The sequence below is a fragment of the Uloborus diversus genome, chromosome 5, assembly GCF_026930045.1.
Source record: "Uloborus diversus isolate 005 chromosome 5, Udiv.v.3.1, whole genome shotgun sequence".
Lineage (NCBI taxonomy): Eukaryota > Metazoa > Arthropoda > Arachnida > Araneae > Uloboridae > Uloborus > Uloborus diversus.
In genome coordinates, this window is record NC_072735.1 from 132,905,962 (window position 1) to 132,920,642 (window position 14,681).

Below are 14,681 nucleotides of genomic sequence, written 5' to 3' on the forward strand. Positions count from 1 at the left end.
GTGATTAAGCGCTTTTGAATATTTTCCTACTTGGTGTATGTACAATCATTAAATGATGAATATTCTGGAAAGAGTTTAAAATAATTAACTATGAGTTCAATAATTAAATTTAAAGACATCTTAGAATCGCTTAATGCATCTGTTACCCTCTAGTAAAGCATTATAGTTAAGCAATTTTCATAAAAGTTTATTTGCACATTTGTTTACTTTAACGACACATAATTTTAGTTTTCTACAATTGTTTGAAAATTGCATGTGAAATTTCACATTTGTTTTACTAATGAGTTTTATAGGCATGCAGAAAAAAATATTTGAAATTCACACACAAGTTGCAAAAGCCATTTGGGAAGTGCTATTTCGACTTCTTTTACACAGAAAAATACTTTCATACCAATTTATCGGGGAAATTCTGTTTTTTAAAACTAAACAGTGAATCTTGAAGGTATAAAGTATGCGTTCTTGGTTTTGCTATTTAATGCATATAAGTTTTGATAATATAAGTTTGCAAATACAATGCTTTTTAATAAAAATATTTAATGTATTTAATACTTTTCATTAGTTTCAGACATTAGAGTCAATATATGAGCAAATGTTAGATATAAAAAGAAATAATCCACGTTTTATCGCACAAAGTTAGAAATTGATCAGTAGTAACTAATATTAATAATTTAAGTTACCAATAATACTGAATAAATAATAATTTAAGCGTAAGTAATTTGTAATTTTGTACGATAAAACGTTAGCTGTTTCCTTTTACATTTAAGCATAAGTAATTTGTAATTTTATGCGATAAAATGTTTGCTGTCTTCTTCTACATCTCTGCATAAAAGTATTTTTATTTATTTCTTAATTGTTTGATGGTTAGTAGTAAATATCGAATCCATTTCCCCAACTTCAAAAATATAAGCCCCTATAGTGAATTCATTATAAATATTTTAAAACTGTTACGTAAGTTTGAAAACATGATTCATATTTTTCAACGGTTTGTGAATTTTATACAGGAACCTTAACAAACCAACGTTTCCAAAATAGATAAATAAATATGTAAATAAAGTAAAATAAATAAACATTTTTTTTACCATAAAAATGTTTCGTATAAGAAAATTCCTCGGTTGTTTTCCTTTTTATATTCCCCAAATGCATACACAATTATATAAAGGTTTTTGATAATGCATAAAACAGTTTCAAAAATAGATGCGTATTGTAGTGAATCCTGAAAAATATTTTTAGCCTTAAGGGAAGTTAAAAAATATAAAGCATCATTTCCTAGTTTCATGAATTTATGTGTAAGAGCCTTGATTAAACCACTCTGAAAATATTTTATGTTAGCGTGAAAACAACTGATTTGTGTGAATTTCTTATTAGATCCAGCTTCTGTATGTTTTGAATACAAACGCAATTATATGAGAGTTTATAATAAATATCTTATGCATAAAACCGCTTCAAAAATAGAAACACGATTTAGTGAATTCTTGAAAAATACCTTTTTACGAGCTCTTATAATCCTCCCTCGAGAAGATACAATTTAAAAGCAGCCCAAAAATTTTTAATACGCAAAGGCGTTTCATCCAAGGCTGAAAAGCTGAATTTAACTCTATATAAACTCTGAAAGAAGAGGGACCCTCAAGAGCATTTGCATAAGATTTATGTCGAAAAAATATTTCTTAAAACTTGGTTCGCCTTCCCATCTTCTTAATAGGAAAAGCGAGTGGGAGGCAAAATATTTATACCACAGAAGATTCTTCTTTGGCCTTTTTGCATTTTAATATCCGGTCTCTTTAACAAACTTTGGTTGGGTTTCATATCTGCTGGGCTCCATCATTACCTTTCTGCTTTTTCTTCAGTCATTTTTTTCTTTTTCTTTTGGTGAGCCCTATGTTTTGAAAGTTTTTCAATAATTTACATGCAATATTGTTTTTCTCAGCGCATTAGATTTTAACAACTGTCTTATAATTTCAGTGTTATGTCATGTAGTAGATGCTATTTTGTGTTATATAAAGGAAAACAAAAGATGAAATACCAGAGGAAAATGAAAACTATCTGTAACGTAAGGGAATGTGGGGCAAAGTGAACTAGTTAAGATAACTTCCTTTTTTCAAAACAAATTGGAAATTTGTTTTGAAAATTGCAGTACATTTTTTTAAAATTTCAAATGGGAGAGAACTTGACAAACTAATAAAAGACAAAAATAACTAAAAACGAGGATTAGGAGAAAATAAAAAGTCATTTGAAAATGAGAACAACTGTGAAAATGTTTTACTATTTCACTTTGCCCCACACTCCTCTACTTTTTGCAGAAAGCGAACAGGAATCAATTTAAAAAGGAAAAGATAAACAAGATCAGATTCTTAAACGGAATGAATAAATATCTTTGGGCAATAATGTAACAATAGTAAACATAACGTTTATAAACCACAAAATTGGCAATAAACTGCGTAATCAACTGTTCATGCTTTTTATACGTTGTGTTTTTATTGTTTCAGATCTTATAGTTCCTTTTATTATAAACAGAAAAAAAATGAGGAAGAACAACAGGAGGAGGATGAGTTTATAGTCTGCCTCAATATTGTTGCCACAATAAAAATCAATAATTTTATAAACAAACCAACTGCAAAATTGCTAACGATAACGAAGCTTCACGAAAAAACTTGCTTCTTCAGTGCCGAAATTTTAACTATCCTGATTTCTCTGGGAGAGCTTGATAGCCTTGTCAGTAGAGCGATAGGCTCTCAAAACGGCCTGCTTTATCATTACTTTTAAGGCGAGCATTTTGCGTACAACACCTAAAGCGTAAAAGTTAATGCAGCGGGAATGCTCTTCGCTTTTGTAAACCCGGCACTTTGGGTATGCATTGTTAAGTCATAATTTCAATCAGTTCATGAATTAGTCAATTTTGACCTATGATATTTTTACATGAAATGTTTGAATCAATAAATAGAGATTTAATAAATTTTATAAACTTTGAGTGCAAACACTTTGCGTGAGTCAGCAAAATAAATTTAAAATTCAAATTAATTTTTAAAAGACGAAAGACGAAAAGTTAAAAGTAATCTTGAATTGAGCTTTAATTGATTTTCAAACTTACAAATATCTAACGATGCATAAAACAACTCCACCAACATTAGAAATATTTACTTTGAACAACATTTTTCTTTGATAAGGTTAAGTTTCTCAAAGCAGCTGATGGAAAAGTTTCTCTCAAGTAGTAAGAGCATTAGAAAAATTTGAGTTAGGCCGATATAAGATGAAAAGGGACAAAATGTATGAACCCCAATTAACGTTTCCTTTGATTGAGAAGTAAGACGTATGTGTCAATTTCAGTAATTACGTTTTATAAACAAGAAAATCTTTGCCGTTATTCTCGTTTTGCAGGAGAACATGAAATGAAACTTATTAATTTGGATAATTGATTTATGACATTTTAGTACAAAATTTTATAAAAAAACTGGCTTCATAAAATAAAAAAAAACATATTACTGATTTATTTTGATTATGAAAATAACTGCTGGATACAACAATATCAGAGCAATCATAACCGGTTATAAAACAACTGTAATCATTTTCTGATTCTTGATTTGATATCTGTCAACAGGAGTTTTCTAATGTTTGAAAACTTCCTGGTTTCCTGCACGCACTTTTACAGAAATTTCAGAAGTGTTGCTGTGTTCTCCTTTTTTCTTCCTTCTAAATCTGCTGAATAACATTTGAGCCTTTTTATAAATATTTTTTTTTTGGGTAATTTCTTCATCTAAAGAGAATAATAAATTTCCATTGTTGAAATATTTAATTATTTCTTATTTGAATGTGTATATTTTTCGTTTTTAAGTCTAGATTAAGGCTTTCTGATCTAACGTTGCCTGCCTAATGTAATGATATCGATTTTTCTTGTTTCATTTTTGATGCAAATGATCCGTATTTTCGTATTACATTTTACTTGTTTAGCATTTTTTAAAACTGATTATTGATCATGGAAAAATAGTCAAGTATGGCAATGAAAGAGCCGATTTCTTGGCCAGGTCTGCTGCTGAGGAAGGTGTGAGTTCTTATAGGGCCTCTCACATTTAGTGATTTTTTTCCTTCATCGGTCAGATGACTCAATATTTATAAAAATAATAATTTTGCATTAATGTCAGTCCATATTTACAAGTCTGTTAATTCATACCATATATTACTCAAATAGAACACGAATTAATTGTAGTATTTTAAAAATTATACCATAACACATGACGTAATCATCAAAAAATGAATCCTCTATTCATTGAGAAATGTGTGCAATCATAACTTTAAGTAATCGAAGTCACTATTGAGAAACTTGTCAAATTAAAACGTGACCGTATTTATTGTAAAGCAGGCAACATGAAATTATACTTGTTTTCAATATATTCAAGTAAAACATAAATGGAATTTATTTAAATATGCAGTCAGATCTTGGTAACTCGAAGTCCCAAGGGACCGGCTAAAACCTTTGATGGTTATCGAAAGCTCTTTTCCCAAACTTCTCAAGAATAATTTTTCTTTTCTTTTTCAGGAATAGTGCATAAAGGGTAGACAATAACTCCTCTAAATCGGATAAAATTAATTATTAGTACTACGAAAAAATATAATAAAATTAATTATTAGTACAGAGAAAAAAATTTGTTAAGATACTTCGAAAAGGGAAGTTGTTTTTGACTGCTTACAATTTTTATCGCATCTTAAAACTTCATTAAGTTTGTATGTTGTAGTCAAAAATTATTTTCTTTTGATTTGAGTTCTTATTGCTTTTAAACGTCTTTTTGTCCGTAAAGCGCATTATTTGAGTAATACAGAAAATAGTTCCTACATTTTTTTCAATTTTTTCAATAATTTTATGTCTCTCAAAGATTAACCCAGCAATAAAACTTTGGTGGTTATTCACGGCAAAAAGTTGTCCAATCTGCTGCTTCTCACTTAATCTTGCAACACTGTGTGCATTAACGAGCACTGTTGTAAATACATTATCCCCTTCACATAAGCTGATAAGCAAAGAAATGCGTTGAAGTAAAATAAATATTTTTGCTTATTTTGGCTGCATTTTTATTCATAAAATGGAAACGAAGCTCTCGTAAAAACTTCAATGGATCATCACTACGAATCAAAGAATGTATCAAGTGACTATCTACTTACTAATCACAAAAACAATTTCGGGAGAAGCAAAAAGCCATGGGAAAATAACATCAACAAGCAAGCTGATTTACTCGATAATATTACGTTAAAATATGAAACATTTAAAATTTCTGTAATAAGCAGATCTCCGGGAAATCAAAAATACAATTTTCCAAGCATGTAAGGTAGGTCGCATTAGATACAAAAACTGATGACAACGAAGAAAGCATGCATAAAAGGCTTGAAAAAGTTCAAAGGAGCAAGTATTTTCATCGCATCCATTATCTTCAGTTATTGAAAAAATTCTACAGCTTTCAGAAATCAATAAAAATATGTAGCAATTAAACATCTCCTTACGTAGTTATTTTAATTTAGCACGCTAGTCTGTAGAGATTTTAATTAGAACGACTTAATTTATGAAGTTTGAAGATTTTAATCATTATTATGTTTCTGACAAATGGATAAATAATTACTTAAACAAGAAGATGCGTGCTAGTTTTGAGCCCATGGAAAAATAAAATTCGCTTGTTTTTCAGTCATTATGAACAAATAAATATGTGTGCAGATATGAATTGACAAAAAAAATAGAAGCTGGCATTAACTTAGTCTTTTTTTCTACTTGTCTAATGAAATATTTAATTAATTCATATTTGCTCCGTAAATGCCATCGCAAAGAAGGTATGAAATCTAAAACAAAATGTGTTGTGAAGTTTTACATTCATTTAATAATAATTTTCTTTAAAAACTTATAATCAAGGTTTTACAATACATAGCTAAACAGCCAAGTTTTATGAATGCACAATTTATGTCAAAATTTCAGATTAAAAAGTTATTACAACAAAATAAAATATTTTGGTGAAGTTTTTAAAAGCAACTAGAATAATCCTTGAATCTCTTTTAATTTTGTGTGATGCTTCATGACAACTCTTTGGCGACTTGACAACTTTCCGCACTGAAAAAGGAAATCTCTAGAGCGTGTTTTAGTGTTGTGCGATGCTCCATTAACAGGGTGTAGAGAGGACAGGTTGGCTTTTGTGCGTTAAAGCATTGTTGGTGAAGAAACAAATTTTTGTAGATTATTTTTATTTATATATTTTTGTAATTAATATATTAAAGGGCATGGCGATGAAGTTGGTAAACGTTGGCCTCCTGGCAGTCTTTGGAACTAAATGGAGAAATCTCTTGAGTGTTTTCAATTTTTGTGTCGTACTGCATCAACAGGGAGTAGTGAAGACTGGTTGGCTTTTCTGCATTAACACGCCGTTGGCAGAAAAACTACTTTTACGTGTTTCATTTACTTGATTTGTGTAAATTAATATAAGGTCTAAGTGGCCAACTTGAAAACCTTTGGTACTAAAAAAAAATCTATAGAGTAGTGGAACCGAGATGCACAGTTTCTCCATAATCTTTCAGACTGATTGGTAACACGTATTGGCTACAAGGTGCTAGAAAAAGACGAGACTGAGATGCAATTAGACTGTCTTTGATTAGGAAGTGATTTAGTGGTTTAACTTTGTTCTGAGTAAATATTTGAGGTTGCAGTAGGCACTAGAATGGTACTAATCCTCAGCTTTAATTTTGCAAAGAAAAGTTTTTTAAGTATTTGTTATTCTAACAATATTGACCTAAATTGTTAATAGTTTGAATTTATTAAGGTTATTCATCCAAAATCGGTCTTTTTCGTCGGTGTCTTTATTCTAAAGAGAAAACTCATTACAACGCACATGAAATGTTTAGGCCCAAATAAATATTTTCCTTGATTGTTTTTTTTAGGAAATATTAACTCAATTAAAATCAGGGATATTCATAAACGACTGTCCAAGAAAACTAAATTAGATTTTCTTATACATGTTTAATACGCTAAAGTGATGCGTTCTTTAACTATACGAAACACATACAACCTGAAGTCTAATTCTGCCCAGACTTATTCTATCAAGTCGAAAATTGATTAATCGGTATGGATGCATGTGTAAACATTTTATTACGACCTTGACCATTGTTGTATTTGACAATTGAAGTTTTAGACAAGTTTGTTTTCTGAACAACTTCGCTCGGTCTACGAAACTAAGATGATTTCTACGTTCTCAATAGATGCTTTTATAGTTTTCAACTGTTCCTAAATATCCTTCTTAATGCTTTTGATTATCCAGTGCTTTTACTTTTCTACAACATCCGGTCGTTTGAAATTGCTTGCATCATTGGCGGATATTTTGGCTACATGGGCATGACAGTGAAATTTTAAACGAGACTAACTTTGGAATGAAATCTCAGATTAACTCGTGACAAATTGTAGAGATGAAACCGATTTTCGCTCAAGAGACGCCCTCTTGCTTATGGGGCATTACAAGCAAGGAAGCAACAAAACTATACTTATTCACACGCTCATCTAAATTGCACGAATTTGCACATTTAATTGTGACCATGTATGACACTCTATAACACTTAAAGTCAATATTACGAAAATTTGTTACCAGGACATTCTTTCATTAACATTCTCTTTCATCATCTTAATCATTGTATTAGCAAATGAGTTTTAGTATTCCCAATAGCGAAAGCAAGGAAAATTTCATTTTTTCTCTGTAATATCAAGTCCAAAAGGCTTAAGACTCGAATTGCAGGGGAGTGTGGGGCAAAGTGAAATAGTTAGATGACGTTAGCTTTTTCAAAATTAACAAATTAGAAATTTGTTTTGAAAATTACGGTACATAAAGAAAGAACAATTATTTTTGTAATAAAACTTGCATTGAGATGGTATTTTTAACTTTAGATAGTGAATTTGAGCCTAACAGAAAAAAAAGTGGAAAATAAGTTTTCACTTTCCTTTTCCATGGGCAAAGGAAAAAATTAAATTTTTCCGAATGAAATGTTTTATACTCGATTATAAAAATGTCTTTTGAACAAATGAATCAGTAAATAAAAGTTTTAATGAATAAATGAAAAGATATTGAAGCAATAAACGAAAAATTCATAAATTAACTAATATATGAAGAAAATAAATGAGTGTGTAAAATAATATGAATGAATAAGAAAATAAACGAATTAATGAACAAATAAGTGACTTACTAAATTATGTAATGTAAAAAAAAATAATAATAAATGAATACGTAAGTGATTTAGTACATGATTGAGTGCGTGAACAAAATAAACTATTTCACTTTGCCCCATCCTCTTTTCCCTGCCTGTAGTTGACTAATTGTACAAAATATTTAAAATACAAATGTGCTTAAACATAACTAATTAAATACTTCACCTAACATTAGAAGGTCTCAATTAGTATTTAAAATTTTAATGACAAGGATTTTATTATTTTATAATAACAAAAATATTTTTTTACTTATAACAAAATGTTACAATAAGAGTATCAATTTTTGAAAATTGTCTATATTATCATATTCTTTAATATCAATAATACTTTTTTCTTGACTTTAATAGGCAACATGTGCTACTATATAGCTGAAATATTGCCAGATATGTGGAGCTAAAAGCAGAGAAAATATTTCACCATTTCACTTTTCCCAGCTACTTTACTTTGCCCCATATTCCCCTACATGTATTTAGATGTATTTTGCATCAAAAGCGTCAAAAAAAAGAAAAAGAAAAAAAAAGGTCTGGTTACAAACATTATTTGCACATCAAAAAAAAAAAAAAAAACATTGAAATTGAAGTTAGTAACTGACATGATACATCGGTGAAGTGTTATGTTTTTAAAAGAGTCACTATTCGAAGACAAATATCCACTATTTAGCACCGAAATCTCCCTAAAAAAGAATCACTTAGGGGAAAATTCCTTCAAAAAACAGTTTTCTTCTTTTTAATATCAAGTCGTTATAGTTTGGAAAGATCGAGTACCCTATCGAGGCAATAATATTTTAATATTTACAGCTCTAAAAGGGAGGAATAATGGACGGTGGGGAAAAGGCTCTGATCATCATGGCAGCAAGAAGACAGAGTTTGAAATATATCTACATAAAATTCATGCATAAATATCTTTAAGAAATGCGATCGTAAAAGAGACTTTTAACCGCGGTCGAATCCATCATTTATTATTGCGTTCCAAATATGCGTTAAAGTGAATGTTTCACCGAAATCATTCTTTTTTTTCCTTTTTAGTTTTTCAATTATGGTGGTCTCTCCTCATCTGAACACTCTCTAATGTGAATACCCCGATATTCTAAACACATTTCGATGGTCCTGGTTGCACACATACATTAATTCCGTCTCCCTCTATCAGGGGTACCTACCCCTCAAGAGCATGGGCAAACCCACTCTAAATATCGCAAAGATCCCCAAAAGCAAGAGCTCCCCCCCCAAAAAAAAGTGAAAAATACCCGTAAAAACACCCCTTTAAAAATTTCAATGGCGCAGTCTGCGCCATGACCCCTTCCCCTAGCTGGGTCCCTCTGCCTTTATATTGAACACCCCCATAATTTGAAGACTTTTGTTCGGACTCATGAGTGTTCAGAATAAGGTGAGTCTACTGTATACAACTTTTATGGCTGACAAGTATGTTATTCATCTAGCGCAAGATTTGAGGGAATTTTTTTATTATATCTGGTGATAAAAGTAGGTTTCTAAATAAAAAAGGCTGGGATCTGTGACCTCCTCTATCATGACTGGGAATGATCAAAAATAATCGGAGTGAATTTATTTATAATTAATTATTTATAATGATGTATTTGTCATGAGGAATGAAAATGGGTCCCAAAACCTGCATCGATACAGAAAGAATCTAATCGTATTTTTCTGCTTCTAGACGACATGCAAAATAAATTAAACTGATTTAGATGAAACATCTTGACGCTACTGTTTGTTAAATTTCCAGTTTCAGTCGGAAGTGAATATAACAGTTTTGTCATTTTTAAAAGACTGTGCTTAGTAAATTCAAAAAAAAAAAAAAAAAAAAAAAAAAAAAAAAATTAGTTCGCTACTGCGTAACTAGTAAGTTTAAAAATCAAAAGAGAAAGTTTGAGAAAAAGGGAAAAAAGTCCTGAATTAAAGAATGGATTTTAATGAATGATTGAATGAAAAAAATTACTTTTAGAATCAAAATGTTAATATTAGTAAACTAGTATATTGTGGAGCCATTACAAAACTTTCTTCTATATCTTTCTCATGAATGTTACGAAATATTGCTAAGAAGATTTAGCTTCTTGGCAACATTTAAAATTTACGTATTTGGCAAATATGCCGGCACGCTTTGTTGCCTTAGCGAAATGTAAGTTTACATGCAACGCAAACTGGTGTGACTCTTAAGAAAATAATTTTTTGACTTGCAACAAAATATTACAATATGAGTGTAATTTTTTGAAAATTTTAATCCTCAGAATTTTTTTTTTGACTGAACACATGTGCTGCTACGGAGTTAAAATATTACCAGATAGGTAGCGCTAAAAGTAGAGTAAATATTTCACCATTTCACATTGACCCTTTATTTCATTTTGCTTCGCTATTTCAGTTTTCTCCACATTCCCTTACACAGTAGATGCTAATTAAAGTAAGAAAATTAGTTACTTATTCAAGAAATGTTTAGAAAATATTCCTTAAAGCATAAAGTTGGACAATAATTTTGAAAACTTTCAGTGCCTGGGTAATTTTATTATTCTAAATTTTTTGTTAGATATGTCAGATACGGAAAAACGATAGCTAGAAAGGAGAAAGAAAACATTTTTTAAAAATACACTACATTTTATTTGTCATTTAAATCAAACGATGAGAAGTGTATGTTTCGAAATAAACTGCTCAAAATAGAATTTCATTTTTGAAACATCCACGAAATAATTTCGTTCAGCATTTAATTAATTGTTTTTATAAAAAGTACAAAACGAAAGCTGCAGAAGAGAAAAACCCCAAAGAAATAAACGAGAAGTTTAGGGTAGTATCAAATTCTTCAAAGTTTGTTAAAGAAGCCGGATATTAAAATACAGCAAGGAAAAAAATCTTCTATAGAATATGAAACCTACAGGCTCCTTCCCCAAACCCTCCTCCTTCTTTTCCTATTAAAAAAGATTTCTAAGAGGTAGAAATCTATATTTTTTCCAGCATAAAATCTTATTTAGATGAGGTTGAAAATTCGCGAGGTTCTTCGGTCGGGTTATATTGAGTTAAATTCAGTTTCTTATTCGCCTCTCTAAACTGCTTTACATATTAAGAATTCTGCTTCGTCTTTGAGGTGCAGTTCCAGCTGTGAAGATGATAGAGGTTCGTCTGAAAGAAGGTCGTTTCGTGTACCTTTATTGGTGGCAGGGTTTTATGATTTTCTTTAAGAGATGTTTTAAAAAGATGGAATGATATGAACGCATGCAATTATGAAATCTGGAGAAATGTTTAATTGAAAGGTTTCCAAGTTTTGTGTTTGAAGAAAATGTTAGGGAATGTAAATTGTGTATTCTTGACGAAGGTTAACGACTTTCTAAAATCTAATCTTCTTGATAATAAATGCAACTACTATGATTTTTACTTTTTGTGAAGTCAAAAGAGTCAACAGAGAAAGAATATTTCTCAGAGTTCATACAGCTTTATCCAGTTACCAAACTATAAAATGATCGTTTATTTATTTAACATGACCAAATTGTAACACAAAACCCAAATAATCCGAACACCATGGTTTTTTTTAACCTGAAAGTAGACAGGAGTTGCAATTATCTTTTTTCATTCCATATCATACTAATGAAAATTTATTTAATCGCGTATGCAACTTGTTGTTTCGCTAAATTAGTTACGAGTTGCAACTACTTTTATTTATCGTCAAATATGATGACTACTTATTTTTTTCAGTTTAAGTGACAAGAGTTTTCTTTATTTAATTTACTTTTATGCTCCATAATTTCTACGATTCATACACAAATGATTAAGTCTTCTTTCCAAATCCAATCCGAATCGGCACATCTACAAAATCCCTCTAATTCGTTCTAATTTGAAAAAAAAAGACGTTTATAGGGAAAAAAATCTGTGTGGCTGCTATCTCATATTGAAAAAATTTCAACTTTAAAATATATGCTGATAATTACAGTTTTGTTAACCGCCGAGTATAAAATGTCTCAAAATAAGGAAAAACCGACTAACATTATTTCAAATAAGTTGGTTAACATTTGGAAAGTAATTGTACGAAGAATATTACATAAGATAAATAAATACCTTTGTGCTGAACAGTAAAGTAAGACAAAACAACGTTAGAAGAAGCACAAATTTGCAAATTACAGCAGACACGTGTTTCGGCGTTACAGGGAACGCCTTTTTCAACGCAAAAAAATAATGAGCTTATGGATGAAAAGACATCCGACAAAAGTCAAGAGCAGATAAGCATGCAGCTTAAAAGATAAAAACAGCGGATTAGCCAAACACCAATGACAAAGTTATAAACCGATCAGGAACCAATAGGAATGCAAGCAAAGGCCAAGAGCTTTCTCTCAGGTGAACCCAGAAAGAAAGAATTCAAATGGACAAAGATTAAGCCGAAGCTTAAACAAAAAGAAAAGAAATTGTCAGTAACCGTGAACCGCAAGAAAGGACAAGCTGAATAGAAAACCATAAAATAATATAAACAGAAACAAAAAATATTCGAAAATGGAAAAATAAAGATAAACAGAAGAAAATGGGGGGGGGGGGGATCAATCAAGACAAAAAGGTAAAAATAAACAAAGGAAGATAGATAAAAATGAATGGAAAAAAAGGGTTGGGGAGTGGGGAAAGGACAGTATTAAAGATAAGGGAGCCAAATGTTGGAAAAATATGGAACTGCACTAAGATCGTTAACTAAGTTAGAACTGTTCTTTGTCCAATTGAATTCTTTCTTTCTGGGTTCGTACCTGAGAGAAAGCTCTTGGCCTTTGCTTGCATTCCTATTGGTTCCTGATCGGTTTATAACTTTGTCATTGGTGTTTGGCTAATCCGCTGTTTTTATCTTTTAAGCTGCATGCTTATCTGCTCTTGGCTTTTGTCGGATGTCTTTTCATCCATAAGCTCATTATTTTTTGCATTGAAAAAGGTGTTCCCTGTAACGCCGAAACACGTGCCTGCTGTAATTTGCAAATTTGTGCTTCTTCTAACGTTGTTTTGTCTTACTTTAATATTACATAAGTAAAATACGAGAAACGTGATCCGTTTAAATATAGGTATATAAAAATTTGCTGAAAGTGTTTTAAGTAATATTTTGAAAAAATGATGCTGAAACCGAGCAAGATTTTAATGCATCATTGGGCCAGAAGAGAGTGCAGACACTTGTTTCGGGGTTACAAAAAGCCGCTTTGTCGATGCAATAATGGTCAGTGCTTCAGAATACAAGTAATCCAAGTAAAGCTTTTCTTATTCTATTTGGAAGAAAAATTTGACTGATATATTGCTCATTTAACCCTTTAAAAACCCTGGGGCATATGTGTCTCTCAAAGTTAAAGTTTAATTTATAAGTTACTAGCTGTGTTGCCCAGCGTTGCACGGTCTATTTTGAAAATTTTAATTGTGTCCCGTGACGCATGATCAACAATCAGGAGTATAAAAAAACATATTGTTAAATTTTCCGTCAATGTATAGAAAAGAGCAGTTACATAACTCAAAATTTAATTTTTGGAATCAAAAAAAAAAAAAAAAAAAAATCTTAACTCATTGTTATAAAAAAACTAACTAAAAAATAAATAACTAATAAAAACTAACAAATAAAACTTTGTAAAAAAATATTACATCGCGAATGAAATATACATCTGCATTCAGACTGTTCTATTAATTCTATTCGTTTATTGAAAAATATTTTTCAAATGCAGACTATGTCATTATCATCTAAATATTTCTGAATTGAATTTAAAAGAATTAGGTTTTTTTAAAAAATTGCAGTTTTGCATCTCTAATGGACCATATAGTAGATACTTGCAGTCTGACTACAAAATGTATGGAATGGACAATCGGCCAAGTTAAGACGATTCCATTTGAATGAATGTAGCAAGGGAGAAGGAAAAAGAACGAAAGGATATTGATTCACGCGTTTTATAATGTCACTAGTACCTTATTAATTTATTGCGTTCTCTTAAGTTGAAAATTAGGTAAAAAAGTTTCTATGAAAACAACAAAAAGAAAATATGTTTTCATTCGTCCAAGAATGTTTTCATTTTTTCCGGAAATGCAAAACAAAAATGTAGACTCAAAATTATGCTGTAAAAAATATATAAATTTTTGTAGTGAGAATATAGATCGAATATAGTTTAGATATGAAATTTTTTCACCGTAAATAAATTGACATTTATTCAAAACTGAGTCGAAATAATTAAGAGGCAAATGCGCACTTCTGTAACGAACAAACAACCACCCCTGTAAACTAATAGACGCGCCCATTTCCGCGTATAAACCGGATGTTTGCCGTTCCATACCATGGGTGGTCAGACTATACGCTCCATCTTTTTGCACAAAATCCACTGAACCATTTTCTCCAAACTATCCATGTATCTTGTTTGGTTCACAATGCAGTACTGTATATTATGCATAAAAAACTCCATACTCTACCTTAACATTTATGGCCCTCAATGGGTTAAAGAGAATAACATCTCTAAAGAAGACTGCTTCTGTGGTACATT